This window comes from Bison bison, unplaced genomic scaffold (genome assembly GCF_000754665.1).
Source record: "Bison bison bison isolate TAMUID 2011002044 unplaced genomic scaffold, Bison_UMD1.0 scf7180017864459, whole genome shotgun sequence".
Classification (NCBI taxonomy): Eukaryota; Metazoa; Chordata; class Mammalia; order Artiodactyla; family Bovidae; genus Bison; species Bison bison.
Genome location: NW_011495021.1, coordinates 3165046 through 3178494, shown reverse-complemented (window position 1 = coordinate 3178494; position 13449 = coordinate 3165046). Strand labels below are relative to the sequence as shown.

General features: G+C 36.3%; 1 pseudogene; it reads left to right on the top strand.

Annotated features, from left to right (window-relative positions):
* Positions 1-1383: 1383 nt before the first annotated feature.
* Positions 1384-13449, top strand: part of LOC105002903 — a 16229-nt pseudogene continuing 4163 nt past the window's right edge.

Here is a 13449-nt window from a genome sequence, read left to right as displayed (position 1 = left end):
TTCTCCACATCTCAAAAATATACAAGCAACTCCTACAGCTCAACTCCAGAAAAATAAACGACCCAATCAAAAAATGGGCCAAAGAACTAAATAGACATTTCTCCAAAGAAGACATACAGATGGCTAACAAACACATGAAAAGATGCTCGACATCACTCATTATCAGAGAAATGCAAATCAAAACCACTATGAGATACCATTTCACACCAGTCAGAATGGCTGCGATCCAAAAGTCTACAAATAATAAATGCTGGAGAGGGTGTGGAGAAAAGGGAACCCTCTTACACTGTTGGTGGGAATGCAAACTAGTACAGCCACTATGGAGAACAGTGTGGAGATTCCTTAAAAAACTGGAAATAGAACTGCCTTATGACCCAGTAATCGCACTGCTGGGCATACACACCGAGGAAACCAGAAGGGAAAGAGACACGTGTACCCCAATGTTCATTGCAGCACTGTTTATAATAGCCAGGACATGGAAGCAACCTAGATGTCCATCAGCCATTAAAAAGAAAACATTTGAATCAGTTCTAATGAGGTGGATGAAACTGGAGCCTATTATACAGAGTGAAGTAAGCCAGAAGGAAAAACACCAATACAGTATAATAATGCATATATATGGAATTTAGAAAGATGGTAACAATAACCCTGTATACAAGACAGCAAAAGAGACACTGATGTATAGAACAGTCTTATGGACTCTATGGGAGAGGGAGAGGGTGGGAAGATTTGGGAGAATGGCACTGAAACATGTAAAATATCATGTATGAAAGGAGATGCCAGTCCAGGTTCGATGCACGATACTGGATCCTTGGGGCTAGTGCACTGGGACGACCCAGAGGGATGGTATGGGGAGGGAGGAGGGAGGAGGGTTCAGGATGGGGAACACATGTATACCTGTGGCGGATTCATTTTGATATTTGGCCAAACTAATACAATTATGTAAAGTTTAAAAATAAAATAAAATTTAAAAAAAAATAAAATAAAATAAATATAAATATCTGCTTTACATACTGATACTCCAAATTGTGACTTTAAAAAAAAACACTAAAAATAAATTAATTAAATAAAAATGTCTTATAAAAAAAAAAGAAAGGAAGCTATATATCTGTATATATATGAATACACACTTATCTATGTGTATGTGTATATATATGTATATGTATATAAACACATACACACAAAATAGACAAATCTGAGGTTGTGAGGTGAACAAGTGTCTGCAATTGGAGTCCACAAAACCAAAATCCATGTTGAACAAGTGCAGTCTGTATACGATGACTTTTCCAGTAACCTGTGTGCATCTGTCCATTGTGTGTGAGCCCCCAGCCTTGTTTTCCTGTGAATATACTTTGAACGGCAGCCACTCTATTCACATTACCCATGCGTTCGGAGCAGGCGCAGCCCTTTCAAGGTAATTTACTTTACACATTTACTGTTTACTGAGCAAATGTCTGACTGTGCACTTGAGTGTACTCAGCAGTGCTGTTGACGGCAGTCCTCACGTTTGCCAGATACTGTGCTCCAAATAGAGGTTTTACTCTACCCCTCACTGCAATTTGCACATTGCTCAATGGACACACGGAGGCCTGTGTCCTATTCCCTGTAAGCGGAAAGTGCTCTGAACCTGTCCGCTTTCCCCAGCTGCTCCCAGCCCTCGGCATCAGCCCCCAGGAGGGTCCAAACCCCCTCAGGACAGAGGGCCAAGGTGGAACCTCAGACAGAAGCTTGACTGGATCTTCAGGGTCAAGCTCAGACTGGCTTTGGCCCAGGCATCGGCCCCACCCAGAATTGCCAGGAGGCTTTGATGGCCACCACAGTGCCATAGGGCTTACCTCCCTCTGCTGAGGTCCAGCACGCAGCTGACGTGTGGCCAGAGCAGGCAGGAGTGTGCCTGCAGCCCCCCTCAGATGCCTTTCCTGATGCCTTTTTTTTAAATCCCAAACAACTCACTGAAGTGTCTCAAAGGCTATTAAGTTTTACCAAAATGAACCCTGTTTGAGTTAACTGGTTAAAGGGGTGGATTCTGGCCCTCTGAAGATTCCTTCTCCAGTCAGAGTGGGGAACTGGTCTGCAGGTTTACTGCTGGGTTCACTGCAGTGTCTGACCCTAAAGGCACGAGAAGAAAACGAACATGCGGTGGGTGGAGCTGGACTCGAGTCCAGTGTCACCGCCTGGCCCCTGCTACCTGAGGCTGCCCTGCACACGGAGGCACTGAAGTAGGGAGCTGAAGGACACTTGAGGGGCCGGGGAGATTTGAGGGAGCCTGGTGTTCCAGGCGAATGAGAAGAAAGGGACGGGTCAAGGGTTTGGTGCTACAGTCGGAAGATTTGCAATTGCTAACACATTCCTGTGTGAGGCACATCACCCTTTGTCAGTTATTGTGAATATGTGTATTTTAAGCAATAAGATTCAGCTGGTCAGACTTTTCTGGGCAGTCTTGGTGACACATTTCCTGTGCTGTGATTGTTCTGAAGACAGAGTGGCTATAACCACTGTGAGAAGCCCAAATAAAAAATCCATTCCCAAAACCTGAAACAAACAAACAAACAAATTGAATTGGCAACTTTCAATGGTTACAATAAAATTTGAAAGAGATTCCTTGCAAATAAAAATATAAATAACTTGCTTAACAGTTATAATATCCCTGTGTCACTGCAATTTAATAGACTTATGACTCACAGTAAAAACAAAAGGAACATCTCCTAGTGGTATTTGATTTTTTTCACCAGGATTACCCTTATTCTTTTTGTTTGTTTGCTTGTTTGTGTGAATGAAAACAAGCAAAGAATACTCACTGAGTTATATGATAGGTCACTCATGTGTGGAGCATCCATAGCTAGTTTTCCATGTACATTTTCATTGATTCTGAAGGAAAACCTTGTTAGTATTATTTTGAGGGACTATATATTTGTGTCTCTTTCTGATTTTTATATATTTAAATTAGACAAAAACAATGTTATGGCTATTCGTTTTGAATTATTATCTTTATCCAACTGACATTTGTAAAAGGAAAAAGTATTTCAGTTTAAAATAAGTCCAAATAACAGATATCTTGAACTTATGCCAAAATTGCTGACTTCAGAGAGTGTTTATCTGGAACTAATAGATTTAACCTCTCCAAAATGATAAGATAACTATTTGTTATTTTATATGCTCAAAGTCAAGACATGGTTGTTATTTTACTAAGGTCTATAAATTAAAATTAACAAACACTACAACTTATCAAAATACTATGTAAAATAGTGGTAAGTTTCAGCTACTTAAACTCTTTCTTGAGGCAGAGTGTGCCTCACTTCTGTTCATTCAAAGGTGAGTCCTGGAAATGACAACAACAATAGAGCAGAAACGCTACAATAAATTGAGGTAAAAGGTGGGTAAATTTATCCTTTTTTTGTTTTGAAACAATGTAAAAATTATATTCACATATTCTATACATTTTGTTAATTGTATGGAGATAACAGAAAGTGGAACAAAAATATTCTGGAAAACAAACTGAATTTAATTGCTCTAACCATGGAACATAACAGACAGGCTGTCATCTAGTGAGTATCAGAAAAATGACAAACCAGCATATTTTTCACAAATGTATATTGGAAAAATATGAAAATGAATTTGTTTTCACATGCTTTAGTGTTCATTTGTGTGTATAAGTTTCATCCTAGAGTGTATAAGGTTTATGACATTACTGGCTACTGTAGTAAATAGAAAGGAATTGAGAGGGAGGCTAATAAAAGACTGTCTTGAATTGTATGTGAAGAGGTGGGAAGTGAAAAATTAAGAAATGGGAAAACTAACAGCTATGTGAAGAAATATATCTTGCAAAAGCTTCACAAATTAAAAATAGAAAGGACTAGATATTTGTTTAGGACTAGGAAGACGTTTCGGAGAAGGCAATGGCACCCCACTCTAGCACTCTTGCCTGGAAAATCCCATGGACGGAGGAGCCTGGTGGGCTGCAGTCCACTGGGTCGCGAAGAGTCGGACACGACTGACTGAGGGACTTCCGTTTCACTTTTCACTTGCCTGCATTGGAGAAGGAAATGGTAACCTACTCCAGTGTTCTTACCTGGAGAATCCCAGGGATAGTGGAGCCCGGTGGGCTGCTGTCTATGGGGTCGCACAGAGTCGGACACGACTGAAGCGACTTGGCAGAAGCAGCAGGAAGACGTTTTAGAGACAAAAGAGTCCTTAGAGAAGAGTGCTGTTTAATAGTAAGCATCTCAAGCTTACAAAGGGATATGACATAGAACTGGTTGATTAGATCATTTATTTTAGTACAGAATTCATTAAAAGTGTTTTGCATAGAATTGTATCAACAAGCTTAGGAAATTAGTATCAATATTAAGAGCTAATACTATAGACATAGGAAGGAAGGAGACAATGTTTTCATCTACAATCACATAAATAATGATATAAAATGATGTAACATATTTGTAGTTTTCTTACAAATTATTTAAAAATAGATTATGGTTTGTTAGGAAAATGTCATTTTGACCCCTTGAGAGAATCCCAATAAAATTTCTAAAGAAGACTCAAGTGTTTTAATATAAGAATTTGAAACATGATTACAGTGGCCCAAAGGAAATCAGTCCTGAATTGGAAGGACTGACGTTGAAGCTGAAGCTCCAATACTTTGGCCACCTAATGCGAAGAACTGACTCATTTGAAAAGACCCTGATGCTGGGAAAGATTGAGGGCAGGAGAAGGGGACAACAGAGGATGAGATGGTTGGATGGCATCACTGACTCAATGGACATCAGTTTGAGCAAGCTCTGGGAGTTGGTGATGGACAGGGAAGCCTGGCGTGGTGCAGTCCATGGGCTCACAAACAGTTGGACATGACTGAGCAACTGAACTGAACTACAGTGGCTTCAGATTCTTATTTTTAAAGGGGCTATCCACTTTTTAGTTCATAGGTATGTGGGATTTTCTCCAATCCATTCATCATGGCATATATGTGGGAGTTTTTTAAAAAGAGTCTTGCGTATGACCAATGATCAGATCATGACCTTAATAACGAACAACTGAAGATCCATGATTTTGTTAGACTGGCAAATGTGCTCAAACAGGAAAGAATATTTCGTAAGGCATTTGGTCAGAAAACAAGGATGACTGATCTATCCATTACTTCATATAAACTGGTTATTTAATACCATCTAGAATGTCAGCAAGCATTCCGTTATGACTTGAAATATATAGTTATATAAAGTTGGTGAACATATGAACCAATATTATATGCAAATAATAATAAATGTGTATTTTCATTGATGGATAAAGAAGAAATGATTTTAAAATTGGAACATTTAATTATTTTTATTATTCTTTAAAATATGAATATGAGAAAGATCCTTTGGCCCATGGCAATGATCAAATTCAGTCACTGGAAACTATCAAACTTAAAAGCAGCAGGGTGAATTACTATTTTTGATGCACAAAACAGATTTCTTTAATATCCAAGCATAAGCACCATAGTGACTAACAATATATAAATATATCAAGTTTAATAAATGTTCTTCACAGTTTAATTCTAGAACAGACATCAAATTAAGGAGGACAGTGGTATCAGAAAGATAAAGTTAGCTGTGACTAATCTGTCAAAACTTCCAGTTCACTTTCTGAATTCAACTATTGTATTTATCATTTAAAAATTGTGTATTTATCATTTGAAAAATTTATTTCTTGTCTTTGCAAGTGTGTTTTGTTTCTTAATGCATTAGCTTTTATTTTATTGTGTCTGAAACTTAAAAGCATTTTCAAGCTTATCTTTAAATTTTTTTAAATAAGTATAATTATTTTGTAACATGTCTAAAAATTCCAAAACTGAAATCTTTGAGGGCTTTTATCTGCTGTTTTGATTCTGATTGTTTTTACACATGGTGCTTTGTCTGCTAAGGGTTATCATCTGCACTCATTATTGTTGGAGAGTTTGGCCTAGGATGAAATTTATTTTTAATTCACCATTAAAGAATATTTCCTTAAAACATGCTTACTCCTTGGAAGGAAAGTTATGACCAACCTAGATAGTATGTTTGAAAGCAGAGACATTACTTTGCCAACAAAGGTCCGTCTAGTCAAGGCTATGGTTTTTCCAGTGGTCATGTATGGATTTGAGAGTTGGACTGTGAAGAAAGCTGAGTGCTGAAGAATCGATGCTTTTGAACTCTGGTGTTGGAGAAGACTCTTGAGAGTCCCTTGGACTGCAAGGAGATCCAACCAGTCCATCCTAAAGGAGATCAGTCCCGGGAGTTCACTGGAAGGACTGATGCTGACACTGAAACTCCAATACTTTGGCCACCTTATGCGAAGAGTTGACTCATTTGAAAAGACCCTGATGCTGGGAGGGATTGCGGGCAGGAGGAGAAGGGAACAACAGAGGATGAAATGGCTGGATGGCATCACCGACTTGATGGACATGGGTTTGGGTAAACTCCAGGAGTTGGTGATGGACAGGGAGGAGTGGCGTAGCATGCGATTCATGGGGTCGCAAAGAGTCGGACATGACTGAGTGACTGTACTGAACTGAATGCAAGAGTATTTAGTAATAAATACCACTAAGTTCATAGAGGTAAGTTTTTGTGGTCGCAGATCTGAAACTCACATGTTTTTACAGTGACTTTCTCCCATGATCTGCTCAATGCCAAGCCAATCTTTAAAATCCTGTGGAAGATATTATTTTACAGTAATACTAGGGCTGTGACACTCAGTGCCTCAAATCAATGTGAGAACATCTCCTCTCAACTTCCCCATGGTATGTAAAACCCTGTTGGCCATTAATTTCTATTTCAGCACTGTGGAAATCTACCAAAACACAAATCAAGTTTGGATTATCATACTTCTTTGGGACAAATGTGAGTTCTGTTGTATAGTACTCAATGTAACAATCAGAGTGTGCTCTTTCTCTTAAAGTATCCTGTCAGTTTTAAAATGTAATCAGTTGTTTGATATTTTTAAGGAGAATTTGTAAAAAATATTTTGATTACAATTTTTAGTAATTTTTAGCTGTTTCTGAAAATGTAAGTACTATATACAAACCTTTCTTCAATGCTGTGTATCTGAAAAGGAAATTTGCTTTCTCAGTGCAAAAGCTATAAACATTTTTATATAGCATAGCGGTCCACCTGACACAAAATTGAATTACCTTAAATATCCAATATTTTAATGAAATATATTTAATCTCTATTTTTTATCTGAAGTATTAGTAGAATGATTCCTTTTTGTTTCTTTCTTTCTTTTTTTAATCTTACCTTACCAATGCCCATATGTCTCTACATTTATTTCTATCAGTTGTATATTTATGGATCTTAAATGATCCTAATTGCTTTCTTACTTTCTGATGGTGTCACTCTCCTTACCCATAGTTTCTGATTGGTTGCTGGATGATTGACAGACTTTTTTTCTCAAAGCCATACTTTAAACATATCTGTATGATTCTATTTTCCAGTACGCTACTATACAACTGGGGATTTCCCAGGTGGTACAGTGGTAAAGAATTCACCTTCCAATTGGAAAGATCACCTGGAGTAGGAAAGGGCAACTCAATTTAGTAGTTTTACCTGGAAAATTCCATGGACAGAGGAGCCTGGAGGGCTACAGTCCATGGGGTCTCAGAGAGTCAGACATGACTGAGTGACTGAGCATACACATACACATACACATACACAGACACAGACACAGACACAGACACACACACACACACACACTATCCAAGCAGTATAGATACGCCTTGTTAGATTCTTACTTCTATGCATTTATTCCTTGATATTTATCTCTTAAAATCTGCTTACATATATATTTCTATTGAAATAGTCATGTATTATTAGAACCCAAATTAAATGTCATTTTCAAAATGTACCTTTCACTAACTGTTTCAACTCTGAATTATTTGAAATTCCTCTGAACTTACACTTTTAGTTAAATATTTTAATATCTGGGCAGGGAGGCCTGGTGTGCTGCGATTCATGGGGTCGCAAAGAGTCGAACACGACTGAGCGACTGATCTGATCTGATCTGATCTTTACTTTTAAATAGTAGTTTCATTTCCAGTGTTGTGTAAGCTCATGAGGTAGAAACATTACCGTATTTATCTTTATTCCACATAGTAACTAAAATATTTTAACATATACTAGCATGTGCATATATACATACATACATGTACACACATATTGATTAGAATAAAGAGTTTTTGTTCCATCAAAACTCTGGAACAAAAAGTGTTAATTTTTAAATTTATCAATATTAAAAAAAAATTACCCACCATTTCTGGGGAGTGATCAACCTGTACTCATTGTGTAATAACCCTGTTTGAGCCACATGGTATATGAGCGAATAACTAGGTGATCTCAAACAAGACAAATTAATCACCTTATTCCATCTCCATGATCATAGCAAATATATTAAATTCAACACATGTTACACGTAAAAGTTCAAAAAATTCTAACATAACATTTTAGTGAATTTATGTGATTAATTAATCTAACTCTTAGTAAAACCATTTCTTAAAGGGTGCTCTGGGGATAATAATAATGTTTACTTGGTAAAAGAAAATAATTAACAGAATGTTGTGTGAAATTTCCTGTACTCTCAATGACATCTAATAAAATCTCCTATAAAACCCCAATACAAAATTCCGGTGAACCTACAATATTACAGGTAATGAAAAATAGCTGTGGATTATATACACATCCAGTGGCTATATATTTTTGTTGAAATTGTGTATCAAGTTCAGATTAACTTGTTTGTTTAAGATGCAACTTGGAAAATGGAAACTATGTAGTTACCTACCCTTGATCTGGAGTAATGACAGAGCTGATGTCTTGCCTAAATTGAGATTGTCTACTCACAGTCAATTTTTCTTCAACTTTATTTTCATGGTCTTTTGGGATCATCAGGTGCAGAGTAACTTGGGGATATTTGGTGCTAACCATTAAGCACAATTTCAGAAATGGAAACCTAATTGAATAAAGAGATAATTATTGTTAGGAGCAGACAGATTCAAAAATCACTTGAACTGTTTCCACCAGACTACAATGTGGGGGAGGCTTAGAAAAATTTAAAAAAAAAAAAAAAAAAAAGCACAAGCAAAAGCCCTTACAACATTACATGAGCTGTTGGTCAATATTTAGAGCTGAAAAGAAGTAAGGGTGCTTGTTAACGGTTGGGATCTAAAATGGTTGCATACTTATAAAGGAGGACAACTTTAAGACTACACATTTGCAGCTGGCAGATGTTTTTAAAATGGTCTTTGGGTTTGGTACAGTTCACAGAAAGTTCAAGTTCTCAGTGCTGCAGGGGTGTGTCTGAGCCAGATCCTCAATGGCTGCCTGACTCAATTTTGTATGCCTGAACTATGATTACTCCATTATAATTTCAATTTGTCATCACCATGCCTGTTGGTTTATTATGCATTTTATACCTCTTTGAAAGGTTAAATAAATTCAGAATTGAGTAAAGACTAGTGTCTCATGAAGTTTGATTTGTGATTCTGAATGTCTGAGCAGTGTAATCATGGCATTTCATTAGATACATGTGAGAAATATTAGATTAAAATATGTTAAATGATTTTTTTTACTGTGGAACTTCTCAGAGCTTTTAATAGAGAGGGGAAATAATACTGTCACATTACTGTTATTTGACATGGAAAGCATTTCATACAAGTATGCACATTAAGAAATCTTCCCCTAGGCTATGTAAGACATGAACATATCACTTTGGCAGATAATTTAATTATTTGTAAATTAATCTTTGATAGTTACCTAAATTGTAGAAGAAAAAATGTATCTGCAGGTTTTCTAAGATAATTTTCTAAAATAAAAGGCTATAAATGTAAAGATATAAGCAGAAAAAAACATGTTTATAATGTCATCATAATTTAAAAAGGATTGATCCTATATAGTTTGATTTTAAAGAATCCAGAGTTGATTGAAAAAAATTATTGTTAGTTACAATTAGTTAATAGTTCCTAGTTCTATTAATAGAACTAGTTAATAGAACCTAAGTTCTACTTAGCTATGTGGACTGAAACAGCAATTTAATTAGTATCTTGATTTGTTGCTGGAGAAATAGTATACACAAGCCTATAAAACTTTAATAATAAATACTCTTTTCTTTCTTATTTAAGATTGTTATCACTGAAGTCAATCCGTACCTATCATATTTAATTATGAATTTAAAATTCAGAGTTTTCAGTAAAAACTTTTATGTGACCCACATATAAAACTGTTGTTGGGTTTTGGCTGGAGTTCCTCTGTAATGCCTATCATCTTTCTTTCCCATTATTTCACCTTACAGTTTCACATATTGGTTTAAGAAGAGCTATTTATTTCAACTTGCAACCTTGGCTCATCAAACTGGTCTGGCAAATATTTCCCAAATCTATAGCTTTTCTACATTTTTTAACTTTGTGTTTCTGTGTATGTGTGTGTTATTTCTGTACTCTTAATGAATCAGGCCACTTTATGGGATCTCTTTTCTGAAAACATTTAAAGCTGAAATTAATTTGGTACATTTTTTTCCCCAGAAGCATGGAGATGATTTCAGAAATTCCTTGAATTCTCTTATTTTCTACTTTATTGTATAAGCTTCATTTACTCATATTTTTAGTATGCTATGCTATGCTTAGTTGCTCAGTCCTGTCCAACTCTTTGCAACCCCATGGACTATAGCCCACCAGGCTCATCTGTCCATGGGGATTCTCCAGGCAAGAATATTGGTATGGGTTGCCATGTCCTCCTCCAGGGGATCTTCCCAACCCAGGGATGAACCCAGGTCTCCCACATTGCAGGTGGATTATTTACAGACTGAGCCACCAGGGAAGCTCAAGAATACCAAAGTGGGTAGCCTATCCCCTCTTCAGGGGATCTTCCTGACCCAGGAATCGAACCAGGGTCTCCTGCATTGCAGCCAGGTTTGTAATCCGCCCCCACCCCCCATATTGATTTTCACTCTCTGTGGTTTTAGTTGAAAATCCCTTGTAGGAGGAAATGGCAATACACTCCAGTATTATTTCCTGGAGAATTCCATTGACAGAAGAGTCTGGCAGGCTACAGTCCATGGCATTGCAAAGAAGTTGCACATGACTGAGGATGCATATGGAAATCAACCAAGGTCTGACAATATTAAATGAAAAATTCCAAAAATCGACAATTGGTTAGTTTGAAACTGAGTATCGTTCTGAGTAACATGATGAAATCTCTCATTGTTTGGTTCCATCTCACTCAGGACATAAACCAGCCTTTTATCCATATCCATACAAAATACACTACTTGACCACTAGTCATTTAGCAGTCATCTGGGTTTCCAGATTGATGAGCATTTCAGTGCTTGTGCTCAAGTAATTCCCACTTTATTTAATAATAGTCCTAAGCAAAAGATCAGTGATGCTGGTAATTTGGATCCACCAAAGAGAAGCTGTAAAATGCTCCTGTTTAGTGAGAAGGTAAAAGTTCTTGACGTTCATACATACAGAAGAATATATGTATAGAAAAAAATATAGTATTTACAGGATCCAGTACTATTTGCTATTTCAAGTATCCACTGGAGGTCTTGGAACACATTACCTGTGGATAAGGTGGGAACTACTGTACAATCTTCAAAAACCCAATAGCCCAAAAAATTGCAAAATGTGATTATTTAACCTTTTGATTTCTATAGAATATTCTACTGAAATAAAAGTTTAATAGAACCCATTGTGTTCATTATATAGCAGACAAAATTTGAAAGAAAGGAGGCTAAAACATGGCATTTGTCATCAAAGCTTTGATACTACAATAGAAAACAGAATGAATCAACAACCTCAGATATGCAGATGGTACCACTCTAATGGCAGAAACCAAAGAGGAACTAAAGAGCCTCTTGAAGAAGATGAAAGATGACAGTGAAAAAGCTGGCTTAAAACTCAACATTCAAAAAACTAAGATCATGGCATCCAGTCCCATCACTTCATGGCAAATAGATGGGGAAAAACTTGAAATATTGAGAGACTTTATTTTCTTGGACTCCAAAATTATTGTGGATGGTGACTGTAGCCATGAAATGAAAAGATGCTTGCTCCTTGGAAGAAAAACTATGATAAACCTAGATAGCATATTAACAGAAATTGTAACAAAAGTTATGGCATTGAGGTGAAAGTTGAATGACAGATTTTCAGGTAAATCTTTCGATAAGGAACATATTGCTAAACACATCAAAGCACCAGATTTTCTCCAAATTTCAGAAATTATATTGTTGTGACAAGCTCAGCCATGTAGCCATGCTGGAGCTGGGAATTAAGCTGTTGTGTATTACTCTTTAAATATCAACTAAATAAATTTGATTGACAGTATTATTCTTATACATTATATGGTATACAATTTTGTCTGGACATTTTATTAATTGTTGTGATATGTATGCTAAAATATTTTGTATCCCAATCATAAAGCACTCAATAAGAAAATTTGAGAAATTATTTGAAATGACATTTTACAGAAAGTAAATGAATGATTATTCATTTATTATTAACATAAATAGCCATTAGAAAGCACAAATTGAAATCCATGAAGTATCACTCACTTGCCTGCCTGGCCAAAGAAAAAAAATGGACCTGTCAAGTTATGGCTAGGTATAACTAGAAGACACAGACAGTGCTGGTGGTAATGTAAAATGGGACAAAAACTTTGTAAAACTATTTAATGGTTTCTCATATAGTTAACAAAAAACATATGATAAGACTGAAATTCTGTGGGCCTACAGAATTATATCTATACACACAATGATTTTAGGACAAATGTTCAGAGTAGCTTTATATATACTGTTCCCAGCAGTAGTCATAATTATCAACAGCTCAGTGGATATAAAATTGTGCTACATGCATAAAATATTATGTTCCTCAGGAATAAAAATTGATAAACTACACAGAATAATCCTAAAGACTTGTATTTGTCAAAAGAAGTCAAAATCAAAAGAGAATACATTCTATGATTTATGTGAAATTCTAGATTAAGCAAAACTAATGTATAATGATGGAAACTATAACATATAAGTGTTTGTTGGGGCTGAGGGTGGGGAAATCATAGCAAAGAGAAAAATTTAGGGTGATGTAAATGTGATATATCTTAATTGTTATGTTTATGTAGGTATGTATATTTCAAAACTTTTTTAAGCAAACAGGATAAGTGGATTGTTGTTGTTGCTGTTCAACACCCAGTAATGTCCGACTCTTTACAGCCCCATAGACTGCAGCACATCAGGCCTCCCTATCCCTCACCATCTCCTGAAGTTAGTCCAAGTTCATGTCCATTACATCAGTTATGCCATCCAGCTGTCTTATCCTCTGACGCCCTCTTTTCCTTCTGCTCTCAATCATTTCCAGCATCAGAACTTTTTCAATGAGTCGGTTGTTTACATCAGATGACCAAACACTGGAGTTTCAGCTTCAGCATCAGTCTTTCCAATGAGTATTCAAGGTTGATT